The sequence below is a fragment of the Venturia canescens genome, chromosome 4 (genome assembly GCF_019457755.1).
Source record: "Venturia canescens isolate UGA chromosome 4, ASM1945775v1, whole genome shotgun sequence".
NCBI classification, from domain to species: Eukaryota; Metazoa; Arthropoda; class Insecta; order Hymenoptera; family Ichneumonidae; genus Venturia; species Venturia canescens.
Genome location: NC_057424.1, coordinates 19,484,284 through 19,500,598, shown reverse-complemented (window position 1 = coordinate 19,500,598; position 16,315 = coordinate 19,484,284). Strand labels below are relative to the sequence as shown.

The window sequence follows — 16,315 nt, the reverse complement described above, 5'->3', positions numbered from 1 at the left end:
AATAAAGTTGTAGCCTGTCGAGCTGGATTTTTGAAATTCAAAGAACTTCGCAATTTACGACTCTTTCGAATATTAAAAAAAAACGTTAAAAAATATTAAAAAACCGTATGAGTTATCATGCAGGTTGTGCCAGAAAAAGTAGTTTTGAGAAAAACGCATTTAAAGTTTCAAGTGCTAGTAAGGCCCTCCCATTGGGCAGTGACGTTTTCTATAATAACTTTTGATCTATAGGAAATTTTTACAATCGACTTTCACAGAAATACGCATAAAACTATGGAGAATAGTAATCTGTAAAAAAAAAGATTTTTTGAAAATTGTGGACGTAAGCAAAGCCTTAAAGAGCTCGTTCAAAGTGTGTTAATGCATCGTAGCTTTAATTGCCTCCCTTGCAGGATGCACAGCTTCCATTTTTACTCTTTATTGCCTATCTTTACACATTTTTTTCACTTTCCAACTTAATACTAACCCACTTTCAATCACAATAACTTATTCTCGCACACTTCGGCAAGATTCCCTAGGATTTCGCTCTTATGCAAACCAAATGAAACGTGATCTAAGTGAATTGCCAAAGTATTTCTTAGTGCTCGTTTATTGAATAAAATGCCTGATATTTTTATTAAAATACGTAAGTATCTCTGAGCAGATTGTATGTCCCGAGAATAGCCAATAATGGGACGAAAATATTCGTACGTCGCTAAGAAAATACAGACGTCGAATCCGTCGAGCGGAACGATATTTCAATCCAGGCAATGGAAGCTGCATGCCCACGATTCTCTAAGGTCGTGGATTCCCGACCGTGAAATAGACGCATATCTGTATACATTATGCATACACACAGGAAGATAATAGAAGAGATATCAGGACGAAGCGATTCTACATAAATATTTTCCAATGATTTTCGTTTCGTCACAGCGGAAGAGGAGGTTCAATCTCTTCGCCTCGTTGGTCGTCGAGGCAAATATAAATTTGTGTTTTTACCAATCTCCCGAGTAAATTTACATGGATGCACAAAAAATAAGTAAAGCAGTGACTGGGGGAATATGGCGATAAAATCCACGTGCAGGGACCCTCTTCCCTGGACGTCATCCTCGGGGTATCTTCGTCGCTTCTTTTTCTTTCACTTTATCTAAATCCTAGCAAGTCCGACCCTCGTCCCGCGAGAACAGCTGCGGGCACTGAGCGAACTAATCTCAGATAGGATATTTTGTGTATATTTTTAAGAGCATTATCTTTCTCTAATTGGTCGGGATAGTTAAGGATAGATTTGTTTTCAACGCTTTCGTGGTAATTTCGTGAGAAATCTTCCATATCGAGGGGGCTAAGAAATAAGTGGTCTGATTTTGATCGCGCAGAAAATACGACGCTACTTTGAGTGAAGAACCAGCTTCTCGTGGGGTTATAAATAAAATCCAGCTTTTAGCTGAACAAGTTAGTGCGATTGTTTAAAATTCATTTCGATTCGCCATTTTGGTGGATTGAGGAACGAACTCAATTTCGCGTTTGTCTCATAAGCTTTCTCAAGGAAGTCTCGTATCTTGGAAAAGAACGTTGGCGTTCAGGGATTCATAAAACGAGCATCAATGTGTGCGTATACCTGTGGGAGGACATGTACGATCGATTTATTATCGATCGATATCAAATCCATCGAGGATTAATAGGTCCAAGGAGCTAAAGGTCCATTCGACACGTAAGCGTGACTCACGGAGTTGCCTCGATCATGAGAGCCCAGCGTGTGGTGCAAGCACTCCGAAAAACGCGGTCGCACGTAACTTATTATATTTCTATCGCTGCCGCGAGGAATTGCTGCTGAAAGAATTCGATTTTTATCGATGGAACTTATCGATGCACGAGCCAAAAATCGATCGCGACATTCATCACTATTAATCGCTTGATTATCATTTAAATCGATTAAATAAACGCAATCCAATTGATAAAATTGTATCAAGTTTCGTAATGCTAATAATAAAATTAATGATATCAAAAGTGACTTATCGCTTTACTCCATTATTCATGATGTAATTTAAACGTAAAAAAATTAAAATTAATATAGAATAATGCAGATAAAGTAATAAAATCATTTCTGTTTTCAATAATGCTTGTTTCGGCATCATAAATTAATCATAAGATTGTGCCAACGTTTGTCAGGAAATAGGAATTAATAAATTGGTATTTTCAGGAGAGAGATATCGATTGTTGGCCTCCGAATATTTGAACAATCGAGAGGGTTGCATCCGGGTTAACACCGGAAATCGTTGACCCTTCAGTAAAAGGGCTGAAATTTGTGTATAGTCATGGGAGCGTATCGCAAAGATTTATTCGTGCGATCCCTCGTGAGTTTTGGTGGTGCTTCATGACTTGTTATAGATAGCAAATAGCATGAGCTGGTCGTCGCATCGATGCGAAGAGCGCCGAGGCAATATTTGATTAGAGTTTTGCTAATTGTGACTCTCCCCGGCTGACATATTTCAGCGTGATTTCCTCTGCACACATTGTCCAAATGTACGGATATGGAAAGCCCTTTAAACAATATCAAATACATATCTCTATTATAATTATAAATCGTAAGGGCGTAAGCGCGTTATAATTGGAAACGGGCATTGTGCCGTGAATGGAAGGAGCGTTTGATTTGCGAGCAGTCGATACGTGTTTGACCTATTAGCAATTTTCGTCCCGGCGACGTCGCGCTTCGTTGCCACACAATTCTCCGTGAGACACGTATAAACATAATGCAAACAATAAACATATACATGCGTATGTCATACGGCAGGGAATACGTGGAAATGAACGATATTAAATTATTCTAGCTAAATCCACCCGCGGACATAAATTGACACCGAACAGTGGTCAGATACGAGAGGAAGGGTAGTTTTGAAGAGCGAGGGGTTGGCGTCGCGACGGCTACGTCGATTTTCCTTCCCTCGCGTTTTCAAACTTCTCCCCGTATACATATATGTATACCTACATATAAACGCGGATGAACACATATCGCGTGTACGCGCGCGACAGCACAGTCTCGACGCTCAGGATAGGGATGGAGGATAACTGTGAAACTGAATTCAGTTTCGATCTCACACAAACCCCCTTTTCAATGGCTCATCTTCTTCTCTCTCTCTCTCTTCCTCCCCCCCCCCTCCCCTTCCCCCGCCCTTTCACCCGTCGCTCTCTTGTTCCAACGTCGTTCAGTTAAATTCATGTTATTAATGGATTTGTTCGCGGTGCTTGCTCGACGCTCAATATTTATTCGTCCCACGAAGTGTACGCAACGTTTGCAGGCATATGGTAACGTTTTGACAAGTACCCAAATGAAAGATATATAACTAATGTGTATACCTGCATAGCTGGCCGTATACCCACTCGAGTGGGCCCTAGACACGTTTCGTTTGGATGTGTTGTATTTTTCGGCGGGCAGTCAGACGTGGAGGGCGGGAGGGTGGGGGTTTGTACAAGAAGACCATTGTCCATAAGAGCATGTATTTATATAAATACAAACCTCTTTCGTTATAGGTGAGAGGAGTGCGTGGTTTGGCGTTGTCCTAAAACACCCATCGCGACGGGTGGATGACTTCGACCCGGATTACCCTCGCCTCTTCCTCCTCTTCCTCCTGCTCCTTCTCTTCCCACACCCTCCTCTTCATGTACGAGAGAATCCACCCCCGAATTCACCTCCGGTAGCCCCTTCGTAAATAAATGGCTTGGGTATATTTGTTTGGCAAAGAGAAGAAAAAAAATGAAATTTATGCACGACGACCAAATAAACGAGGTCGCGCTCCGCACAATGCTGCGCTCGGATACCTACCCGAGTTATACTTTAATTCTTTCTATATATATATGTTCATCTATTATACCGAATGTATACACTACAGCTAAATATATACATATACGCCTGAAGCCCCCTCGCAACTGAAAAAAATCTGTACAGATATATCTATAACACCAGCTTTACACTCCCTTTTGGAAAAATACCCTCTCGCTATTCGCAATCCCCCGGCCAGCCTACTTTTCACTTTTTCACTTTATTGTTATTCCCACCTTTTCTCCCTCTCGCCTCGCGACCAGCACCCTGACTTTTCAGTTCTTTTTCAATCTCTTCACCTTTACCGGTGAATCGATTTTTTCGTGTCCCACCAAGCTTTTTTCCTCGCTCTTGAAAGTAGCAGTTCCAAATTGAGCCTTCGCGTCGAGCGTGCACGAAAATACTGACTGCTGAGTGAAGCTCGCCTCGGAATAGGGTTGAAATGAAATATTTCCTGTCACCCCTCCCCCTCGAAATGATCCTCCGCTCATCACGAATATTAGCGGTTTCAGGAATGGAGCATATTTTTAACCACAATGTATCTCGTGATGTTTTTTTTTTTATAATTTCATCGTAGTGTTCCACCCCGCATTTTCAACGAAACTCACGTTATGTTCTCATTGCTTGTATAATTATTTTTTTTCGCAATAGTAGTAGACGAAAACATGAGTTTAATTCGTCAACGCCAATTAGTAAAATTGATGCTGTTGTTAGCCCCGAAGCCAGTGAATTCAACCAAGTTTTAGCGACGCCAACCGATGGCTCCAGATTTTCATGAAAATTTTTATCGAGAAATTTGATTTTTTTCAAACTTAAACAATCGAGTGCTATAGCGAAAAACAATAATGATCAATTTTTTTATACGAGTTTATCGAGAGTAATATGAGCTGTACCAGTGTCTAGAAACAAAAATAAAAAAACGAAGTAAACATTCGCTCAACTCATTCGGCTCCGGAAATTATTTTTGGCCATGTTTTTATTATATCTCCAGAAAAAATAATTTTTCGACGTTACAGCTTGATTGCGTTCATTTGCAGTTTGAAAAAACAAACGGAGCCTGAAAATCGTCGTGTTCAAGAGTGTGCCAGGTGCGCTGGTGCATTCGAAGCGTTTCGTTTTGTAATAAAACTAGCCTTGTTTTTATCAGCGTAAATATACTTTTACGATATCGTACAAACATTGAAACAGAAATGATTTTATGAATACTCGTTGTCATTTATTAAGGGGGCTGCCCCGTGTGGCAGCCGGATTTTGTGGGGCTTTTTCGCGATTTTTTTGCGGCGAGAAAAAAACACAGACTTTTGAAATTTGAAGGATTCATTTATTGGTATTTAAACTCAATGATAGAAATTTTTAACTCTGATATCTCGGGTAGATTCGGTGTAAAATTAATCCACCGAAACCCATGTGTTTGTCCGTGGTCTCCACGATTCCGGGGATTGGTGTTAATCCGAGATGAAAAAAACCAAAGGGCGTTTTGATTGGTGTAAAGCTGTCGCTATCAGAACTAAAATCATACAGAAATTTTAAAAATTGAGGAATTTTCACGTTTTTAAAGATCTTTGAAAATTGAAATTTTGTGTTCAAGTTTTGATCGTCATCGATTGAACTACGTTCCACCGAGGTATTTGGAGGGAAACAGCGGTATTTCTGTAACCCGTATAAAGGTTGAAGGATCGAAAACTGAATACTCGTCACGCCTAATAATTTCCATTCGCTTATGGTTTTACGCTGGATCTCGATGTAGTGGTTTGAATATCTCTCACAATACAACATCAGTATGCTGATTCGAGACTGCATATATTTGCCACCCTCTTACGAGGTGCTGTATTTCTACTATCTCTTCGGGGTTTTGGATTCGAGGCTACGATACAGCGGAGCCACTCAAGATTTCAAATATTCAAGAGAACCGCCCACTATGGAGTTTCGTCGTGGCGTCTCTCTTGCTCCCATTCTCGGGTCGAATATTCCAGCTAAGCAAGAGCAAGCCCAGCATCTCCGAAGCACACAGTGAGCTGATTCGTATGTAGGAACGTGCTGTGGTGGGACTTGGCGTATTTGAGCCCCTCGCTGTTCTCTAAATATAGCCTCGATTTTGTGGATTCCACGAAGCGTTTATTAATTAAGCGAGCCAAAATAAAAAGTGTACGGATGTACTTGAGCCAATAGAAATCGGCAATCAACTGTGATTCATTGAAGTAGAAGGGTTCTGAAGCTCTATTTAAGAATGAATGGTACAAAAAAAAGATAACACGGAAAATAAGCCCCTCAAAAGCTCTGCTCGATTTTCCTTCATTCGGTAGTCGCGTAACGGCCCTCACCTTTCCATAGAAATAAGCCGATTCGATTAGTCTGCATTCCGCAAATATGAAATCCTCATGAAATCCTCGTTTATGGAATTCCGACCTCCAATGCTTTGTAACTCGAAATAACTTTAAAGAGGGAGTTTAACGGTGGACCAAATTTGTGCCGATTCTCCGAGGAAGGCACACGTGGAAGAATCGGTAAGCCCTCCATGCGTAATACAAATACAGATTCTCTCTGCACGCAGCCAGCCTCTCTGGCTCGTCCCACCATACGAACTTGGCTCTTCTCGCTTCTACAGTTTCGCCTCCTCCACATTGCTCCCTCCTGTTCTCCCTTTTTCTTCTCTCTCACTCTCGCTCCGCTGTTCCTGTCCCTATCGTCCCTTCTCATTCCCCGATTTTGCTGTATAGTATTACCGCCGTTCCCTCCGCTGCTACCGCTATATCACCGCCGCCACTACTACCACCATTACCTTCCACCGTGTTCTCTCTCGCTCTCCCACCGTCTGCGATACCGGCACTGCGATCAGCAGCGCCTCTACCCCGGCGCCCAACAGCAGCCACCAAGCTTTCCCAACGTTTTCAGCCTCGAGTCAGTTGGCCGACATGAGCCGCGCGCGACTCAACGCTCTATGACGACAGGGTTGATGATATTCAAAAAATCCGTTTACTTCGCGCCAATAAATAAACAATCGGATTCATGAGTTTTGTTTTATTGGAATGAGATATTAAAATTTTTCATCGATTACACATCGGAGTGAGCATTTCAACGAGACCAATATCGGCTCCATTTTTATAGTGGACAATTCAAGTTTAAAGGACTTAAGTGAAGCAGTTCACCGTCGTTATCTTATCTCGAAACAACACAGATCGTCACGTGCATTTATAAAACTTCAACATCAATTTGACTGGATCATTGAACTTTAACTAATGCTTAGTAAATCATTATTTTTCGGGGCGACAGAATTTTGCTTTTGTTCTCGAGTCAAATGATTCGACTTCAATTTTATACTGATCATTACTCCTGCAATAAGGGATCGTGTGGAACGATCGACTTTTTATCGATACCTGCCGAGTGTTTATTTACTCTGGGAATCTCATAGTGATCGAGTTGAGCCGGTTTTTTATTGAGAAACCAATCGAGCGTGCTTAATAATAATCATAAAATAACAACAATCTTGAAATCACGCTGTTTTTGCTTCGGCAGTGCGAACAAACTGAAAGTGCGATAAAAACGCGGAGTGAGTGATCCGTGGTGGATAAAGTGGCGTGAAATAAGATTTAAATGGATATCGCAAGCGTCCGATGAATTTTCCGAGTAAGTTTTACATCCTTCGATAGTGGCACTTCCTTTTCCTCGATTAATTCATGACCGTACTTGAGCGTTTTATTACGTGATTTTTTCTTTTTTTAATAAAAAACTTCGGACATTCACGCGGCAATCGTTTGTTGACAGCAACTCGTCCCCGTCGACAATAAAAAGCGGAATAGCGAATGAAAAACTTTCGCTGCTGCTCGTTAGCATACGCAAGAAATTCTTGCATGATTTTGGCAATAAAAACGTACGTATGCGTGTACGGAGCCTCTGATATCTCGATAAAACGAAGGGAAGGATACGAAAGAGAGAAAGAATCTGTCAAGTGTTTGCCACGAAGACGTAAATTATTCGGTTTTCGAAATGATGCTCGAATAACGAGCCTTCACAAGACGAATTCCATGTTTTCGTGTGTATTTTTCGATCCGTAAACCGCCTGATTGAATAAATTGTAAATTATTCACGGATCGTTTAGCGTTAAAACGTTCGTTTTCTCTCCGTACAACGCTGGATCAACAGTGGGATCGTTTAGTTTATAACTTGACATTATTTTCGCTTGGTGCATTTCTATGGATTATTAAATTCAATGCTTCAGAATCGTGATGTAATGGTTTATCGAAAAAGCCAACGAACCGCATCTCTAATTACAAGGCTCACGAATCGTAACAGCAGACAACGAAATTTCACAGCTCAAAGACATCCACAACCTGAAATAATCTCAATAGAAAACTCATCATTCGAGAAATCGAAAAATAGAAAAAGTCAGTGAACATGTAACATTAATATGCATCATAATTCATCCGTCGCGGCGCATTCGAAACTGAAAAAGTTTTAAAACAAATTTCTCTTTCGATGCAAAAGCCAAATGGAAGGTTGTTATCCCTCGATTTTATGTTTTTCTATTTTTTTCACCGAATGCGCCGTGAAATTTTAAACGATGAACTTTGCATATTCTCTCGCTGACGAATAATTACCGAGCGTGTTAATGGAATATGTATAAATTATTCACCCATCATTTAGCCATCACACCGATTAATGAATGAGAATATTGACTCTTTTTCGTGGTTCCTCGGTGCTGGATTCGTGGCTGGTAAATCTAGCTTCGATGTCGCTGTACTACATTATACAGAATTTGCATGTTTTATGTGTTTACTTTTTATTCGGAGGCTAGTTTTTACTTCGCAGAATTACAAAAGAGATTTTATGAAATCCAGGACTCTCGCGAATGCGCAACGAATATTCGACGAAAAGATCGTAAATTTGGTGCGATTTAAATTATAATTATTCGAGAAATACTGGTGAAATACAAATAATTTATATTTGTGCGTATGGGAACAATCCCATCGATAATCCGTCGTGCACCGGTAACTCTCGCTCGAGCAGGCGTTTCGAGGGCCGGCTGGCACACTTCCGCGAGTTTTATCAACTTCGCGATATGTTTTCACCGTCGCAGGGCACTTTGCGAGCAGCGCATGTTTCACCGCGACAAATATTTCTCGTTCGAGCGCTCGATAATCTTCAACTTTTTGTCACTTCCAAAGAAAACTCAGCCGCGTGAGCCTCGGCCGGTTGAATATTCATTCTTATATTCACCAGAACGGATTTCCGTCGGATTGCTCCCTTTTAAAGGAGTAAATTCTCTTTGCCGTATCCGAAAAAGTAATCGTTCGAAACATTTTCAACCGTTCGGATCATTATTTTAGAATTTATAATAAGAATTCAGTACTTAATAAAAAATTCAGTCGCAATAATAGTAAAACGGAACGGTGCGCCGAGATTAACATTTTTTTCATCGACCAAAACCCATTTGGGCGGATAAAATATGTGTATTTTCCTTTTCGTTTGCACATACCAAACGATCGAATTGATCTAGGGAAATTGCGGTCGAGTCCGCTATTTTTTCTCAAACCCAAACGGATTTTGTTCAACGAGAAAAAAATATTTCTCAAGGTGTGCATATCAACTTGGTGAATATAAAATCCGAACGTAATGTGCAATTAAATGGTTTGACTGAACGGAAAAGGGATATTAGTGGTAAGAACAAATGTAGCGATTGATATAAATGCCCGAGGAGAAAGAGGTTTGATAAGTAATATATGTAATTATGAGAAATGAGTGTTTGCCACAGGGGCGGTAGATGCTCGGGACATGGAAAATTTCTTAACTACCGATAGGAAAACCAGCACCGTTGTAGATTCGTCGAGAGATCTAACGATCGTTAAAACTCCCCTCAGTGTGCACATAAACACGAAGAGAGTTTGCGATATATATAATAATCACCTTTCGCATTTTCATCGGGCGGGCGTCCCACCATTTAATTCTAATTAAACAGCCGTTCCGTTCCGCGTTCTTGACGCCAGGCCGGTTTTCCGACATCCGCTCTTCCAATTCTCTCATCGTCCGACGACGAGTATGATGTATACGTGTATACGAATGTTACACGTGCGCGTTTATATCTGAAAACATACGTCGATATATAGCTATACGAATGTATAAATTCAGTGGCGATTCGCCACGCTAACTTCGTTCGAGGGAAGGGCGAGCAAGCAAGAAAGATGAGATACGTACGATTGAGAAAGAGAGAGATGAAAATAGAGCAAGAGTTTCGTTCATATGTATGTAGAAGAGTGGAGGAAAACCGGTGCGAGCGTGCCGAACAGGAAGTTGCGCCGTACGTGACGGGGGTAACAATATATCGACGTATGAAAAAAAAGGAACTCATCAGTGTGTCTCTCTCCCCTTGCGGGTGAGCTGCACAACTGTGGCAAAGACATCACGCTCCGCGTTTTTTCTCGTCTTCTTAGCACTGATCTCCTCAGCTCGAAGCTCTTTATATATTCTTTAATAGACTTTACAACCGCTCCCGAGTGTGAAAAAACTCGAGAGATAAGATGGACCGAGAATTAGGGTGCATGGCTGTACGTGCACGTAAAGAATTAGGGAATTTGATAAAAATAGATTTTTAAACTGTATTTGACTAGAAAAATGGGTCGGATTTTTAGTGGAGGCCGCGATGAATAAACACGTTTATTAAGGAATTCGGATATTCAGGCGTTCGTCGGTCGCTCTGGACAAAGACTTTGTACCCAGGGACATTAAAGCGTGCACAAAATTAGTTGTCGGCCATATGTTGTCCAGCACCAGATGAGTCGGTATTTCGAAGCCCATCGTGTCGTTTGGAAGAAACGTCTTCTCGAAATTCGTTTCGAATAGGACCTCCTTCGTCGTATCTCGCCAAAGCGATCTAACGCTAACGCGCCACTTATCGTGACAGGATCTCCGCTCGGTTGAGCATCAGATGGGGAAAACGCACGCGCAAACACACGGGGACATGAACATGTGAGAAGAAATTACCGGTGGAAGTCGAAGAAGAGGCTGTGAGAGGAATATGGAATCGATTCTTCGATACTCTCGCACATCGGAGCACACACACGCCCGAACATACGTTCGTCTATGTATTCGAGTGTGTACAAAGATTACACATTGGACGCAAGGTTTTGAGGCTGACCGGGTTTCTACCGTGGCACCTGGCACGCGCAAGGTTTCAGCATCTGCGTCCGACCTTCAAGTTCCTCGAAGGTACATCCGTTGTTCCCGACAGTGAAGAATGTTCTCAGGAAAATTTTTCTTCTCCAGTTCCCCTCGTTTTCATGCACACAATTCCGTGGGACGAGGTGCTTCGATAATTTTGCACTACATTCGTATCCTCGTCGTATCAAACGCACCGCGCGGCGGCTAACACTTTGACTCCATTATGCAGACGTATGTGATTTTCCTAAGAACTTTATTCTACCTGTGGAGTTGCAGCAGTGGGGCGCAGCGAACAATGAAACGCACTTTCGTGCCGAGGGGCACCAAGGAAAAAAGACGAATGCTCAATGACAGAAAACGACGAATTGGTGATTCAGGAAAAGACGTCTATATACATTGAAACGAAGCCCGAAAGAGGAGGGTGTTGAGTCTCTATTAGGAGAACCTGGTCTATACACCCCACGGATATCGTTTATCGATATCTTTCTTTACAGTTGTAACAACGGCGAAAATTGTACTCCGAAAAACCGCACGCGAGTAGCGGGAATGGAAAACTTGCGGTTCAACTGAACAATCGAAAATTTTCAATCGATGCAATTCACGTTCTCGGGGCTTTCTGCGAAAGCGTCCCACGGACACAATGCAAAGAAGAATATCGATTCGTGCCACAAGTGCCGACTCTTTCGACAATGAGACGCGCAACTCCTCGTTCCCCGTATATTTTCCCCGTCGGCGTACATGCTCGTGCGGAAGTGTGGGAAAAAAGGGAAGCAGACTGCTATCGTATATAGCGGGTGTCGATACGGAGGTGAAGGTAGAGAGGACTTCAACGGCGGACCGTGCTACGACGCAACGGCAGCACTTCTCGCCCTCATTCGCTCCTGACTCCCGACGAAATGATTTACGATTCAAGCTTATGGTAACTACGTTTCTGTTGCTCCCTCGGGGACGACGGGGATGGTTGAAGGTGCGTAGCTCCTAGTGTCACGAGTGCACAAGCTTTCCTACCTGACCCTCCGTTTTCTCAAACTCGAGAAGCCTCGGCTATATATGTTGATGCGTTGAAGCGCAAACGTGTATTTGTAGCGACAATGCGAAGTTATATGAGACGCCATCTCCCCACGTAAGAGAGGGTGGAATAGACCCGTTGATCAAGACATACGTGCGAGTGTCTTTTTTGTAGAAAATTTGATATTGACATTTAAGTATGAAATTTTGGTTGATTGGATCATATCCGAACGAAATAAAATCACGTGACGTGAAAAAGTTTGCTTTTGTATCCAGGAGAACGTTTGAGCGATATTTTTGAAAATCAGTCATGACAATTTTTATTTTATAATAAAATCATGACGCTGAAGTTTGCAACGTAGGTGGAAATGATGTGAAAAAACTCTCCGACAACTCCAGTAATTCTCCGATTCTGTTACCTGACTTATTTGCATTTCGTAGTTTTTCAGTCTCCATCCATGATTCGTGAATTAAAAAATTGGCGAATTACAAATGTTATTTTCGTTTATTTCGTTGGACTCCAACGTTGTATAAAACAATACAAATATGAATATTATTTTGATTCATTTTAACTATCAAACTAGCTCACAAAAAAGTCGAAAATTATTCGAAAATGAATATGGGTCCTGCTGTTCCATATAAATCTGTGTTCCCTACTAGTACAAAAAACTTGATTGTTATTTATAACTCGAGTAAGAACCCCACTTTTGTCCCAGAGTATTTTTGAATGTATCAAAATTAATTGAAATTCCTATGAAAATGAGTATCATTGGTATAACTATCAGAAAAGCAAACTTTGTATGAAACGAGGGTATTTTTTCTTCGTTTTTGTGTATAGTTAACCAGGAAATCATGAAGTGAACTTTAGGACAACGAGCAAATATTTTTTTGTTAAGTTGTGTTTTCATTGACGGGGAGAAAGTGCTGGGAAAATGTTGTGAACCCACGATTCGGATTGTCAATATAAGCAATTTACGTTGTCGACATGACATGATTCTCAGGAATTCTATTAGATTTGAGACAGTTGTCAATCCACATCTGCGTCGCTTTTTATTTCATTTAAAAAATTCTCTTTTCTTTTCCATGATTGACTTGACGCGTAGAAATATTTGCAAATTTAGCTGGAGACCCTATACAGTTGAAAATATGTTTGCCCTCGTTCAACTATTCATGCTAGCCACAATTTTACTCTGATGCGATTTACGAACTTTGCTCAGCGACAGAGGAACCCACCTCCGTAGTGCGGTTCGTCATTTTATGCATATTCGGTGCTCCCGAGCGAATAAGCTAACGGAAAAAGTAATATCGGTAAGTTTATTTGATACGACGATATATCAGAGTCGATACGCCGGAGATGGACAAGTATAAAAGCCCATAATGCTTCTAGTACCGTTCCGCGTACGCCATCGGTATAAAGAAGAAAATTCATATGAAGAAATGAAGGCCACCGGGATAGAGCTCTCATTGGAATACAATTCCATTGCGGATGCGTGACTCCAGAGAGAAGTTCACTTCTGTGCTATAAATGTACGGAATAAAGCCCCGAGGCATATTGTATTCGTTTGAACGAAGACATGAAACTTGTAGTCAATATCTCGTGTATATTTTTTTCTTTTTCAAGAAGCCATGAGCAAGCTTCACGAGAGAGCATGAGGGTGCATTTGTGTAAGATGAAGTTCGATCTTTAATAGCTTGGCATGTGACTCGGGATAATAAAAATTCTTGTGAAAAAACTTTTGAATTTATTACAAACTCGTGATTTTATGAAAACGTAATATCATTCGTAGTTCTCGTACTTCGGTTTTTACCTTTTTCCATTTATGTAATGATTTTTGAAAACGAGAAAGACGAATAGGGCTTTGCAGTGCAAGGAAGATCTGACTTCCATATATCCATTTCTATGTATGCGATCCAGCATCGGGTGCGTCTTCCACTTTATAAGACGTAGTTACAGAGAGAAAAATGAGAAAATATGCAGAAGCTCGATGGCGTGTGTTCAAAGGATCTCACTTTGGAACACCTTTGAATATTGTGCGAATCTCGTGAAACTTGCAAATCCTTTTTTGCCTGACTCTCGGACAGACTACTTTTTCCATTCTCGCGATCTCGCCATCGACTTTACACATGTTTATTTACGGTACGATTTTTTACGACGAGTTAAAAAATTTTAGGTCGTTTTTATAGAAGTTCGAGGTATGCAATATGTACGGGATGGATGCATTTAATCGAGCTCTCAGGGTGGTCAATTTTTCTAAAATATGAAGTACTACTTTCGAAAACGATACTCATGAACAAATAAATTGTTTGTGTATACTTTTATTATGGCGTGCAGTTTACAGCTGGTTTGCATATTGGGTGAAATTGACGAGGTGCGCGAAACCAGGCCGGGTTTCTTCCCCTCTTTCTTCTCCATACAGCATAGCAACTCCATTAAAAGGCTCGAACGCGATTGCGAGTACTTCCACCCCCAACTCCTCTTGCTTTTACCGCTGTTCTTGGGCAGACCCTCCCTCCCTCTCTCTCGATATCGAGCCGTCAGGTCCCCCTCTGCCACCTCTTTTTCTTGATGTTCTTTTACGAATCCAATTTCACGACTGCTATTTGGTATCAGTGAATCTTGTTTCTCGGATATGTAAACATTACCGTGAGCAGAATCGTTTGCTCGTACCAGTTCACAGAACCGCACGAACCAAAAGTCCTGTCAAATATGAACGTGGTGGATATTCGAGCGACATGACGACTGTCTTTTATTTATTTCAGCATCGCGAGAGGCCTCCGATATATATTTTCATCGTACTTTTTGACGACGCGAATGAAATCGTCGTCCAGGAACGAGAGTAGTAGCGTCGAGATATTCGAGAGCCTTCTATTCGAAATTTGTCGTAGTTCCATGAACGATCGGTACTCGATGAACCTTTTGGAAATATGTCACTGATCAAAATGATAACGAGAAACTTATATTTTGCCTGATCAGTGGCAGCTGTCAGGGAAGAATGATGTTCCAACCGGTCGCTTCGAGTCTGGTCGAGGAGGTCGGAAAGCTGTTTTTTCATATGGAATTTCGAGCGAATACGTCATTTTTATCTGACATTTCAGAGAGTAGATATAACAATGTTGAGAATAGTTACGCACGAAAACTGCTGTATCGACGATCACTTAACACCCTGAATCAAAGTAGTAATTGAATTCCGGAGGGAGTTCGTTATTAATTACCCTGTTTAATAGAAAAACTTGGCTCTTGTACGTACGAGATCGTGAACGGATAAAATTGCCACCTGGTTGTTGTTGATATCCAATCAATTTATCACGGATAAAAGTGAATACGGGCTGATGGATGATGCCGAAAAAAAGAAGCGTTTTCATCTGATCGTTTCGAAAAGTAGCCATATGGGGCAACTTTTTTTCTGTTGGCGGATATCTCGAGGCATAATCTACCATTCTCATAGGAGTCGTGGACAAAGGTTTATCTATAATCGTTTCAACGTTCGTACCGCGTACGTGGAAGAACAGTGGATATTTTTTATCTAATCAATTTTGTTACGTTACATGAATGAAACATGGGATGTGTGCCACCCAAAACCTGCTGGAATTCAGCGACAACGACCCGCAGAGAATAAAACATAAGTTGTGCCTCACCGCCCGCGGAGCTAGGGCCCAAAATCAAAAACAGATAACCATAACTATATGTTAAAGTACGGAGATATAAAAAGAATGAATAACGCTTGAGATTGATGTCCTAGGAGAACAACACGTGGAGCATGCTTCGCTCATGTGGCACCGCCACCATTAAATTCGAGAGTTAGCCTTGCATCTTGGGAAAATCTCGTGTTTAGATCTTGCGGTAGCGATAAAAACTCACATTTCCCCCGTAGAGCAAACTCACGAGAATATTTATTCAGCGTTTATATGTATTTTATATATACGTGTTCACTCGTCCTTTTGAATATATATTCTTGACGAAGGAGAGACGCACCGCGCACCGATGGTGAGCCCGAGCCCGAAGGCCCAGGTCTCTGTCGTAACTACGTGTCGGACCAAGCCGATTTATTTTTAACATACAGCTTTCGATGTATTCGCATCTTCGTACATTTCTGGGATTGAGGATACAATTTTCTTTCGTTGCAATTTATTGGATCATGAGAACTCGGTTATAACACATTGGAATAGGAATTTTTGCTATCCAGGCTTATTAAGGTGTGAAAAAATATTCAGGAACAGGAAAAAATGTAAGTGTTGCAACTCCAAAATACTCAGCGGATTAGTCAACAGTGCGGAGCGCAACTTCTCGTATGAAATTTGAAAAAGGGATGATAAAAACAAAGTTTTTTTTGCCACGTGGACGACGAAAGGTTCGTCCAAAAA

The 16,315-nt window shown here is 41.3% G+C and overlaps 1 protein-coding gene across 5 annotated transcripts in view; it reads left to right on the top strand.

Annotated features, from left to right (window-relative positions):
* Positions 1-16,315, top strand: part of LOC122408862 (netrin receptor UNC5C-like) — a 64,995-nt gene that overhangs the window by 17,716 nt on the left and 30,964 nt on the right. The window contains exon 1 of one of the 5 annotated variants that reach the window (XM_043415942.1): positions 4,812-7,417. The exons of 1 other annotated variant lie outside the window; for it this stretch is intronic. The gene's annotated coding sequence lies outside the window, so the exon portion shown is untranslated. Of the gene's footprint in view, positions 1-4,811; positions 7,418-9,431; positions 9,449-16,315 lie in introns of those variants that run through there. 3 more of the 5 variants (XM_043415941.1, XM_043415936.1, XM_043415938.1) reach the window with 3 other exon arrangements.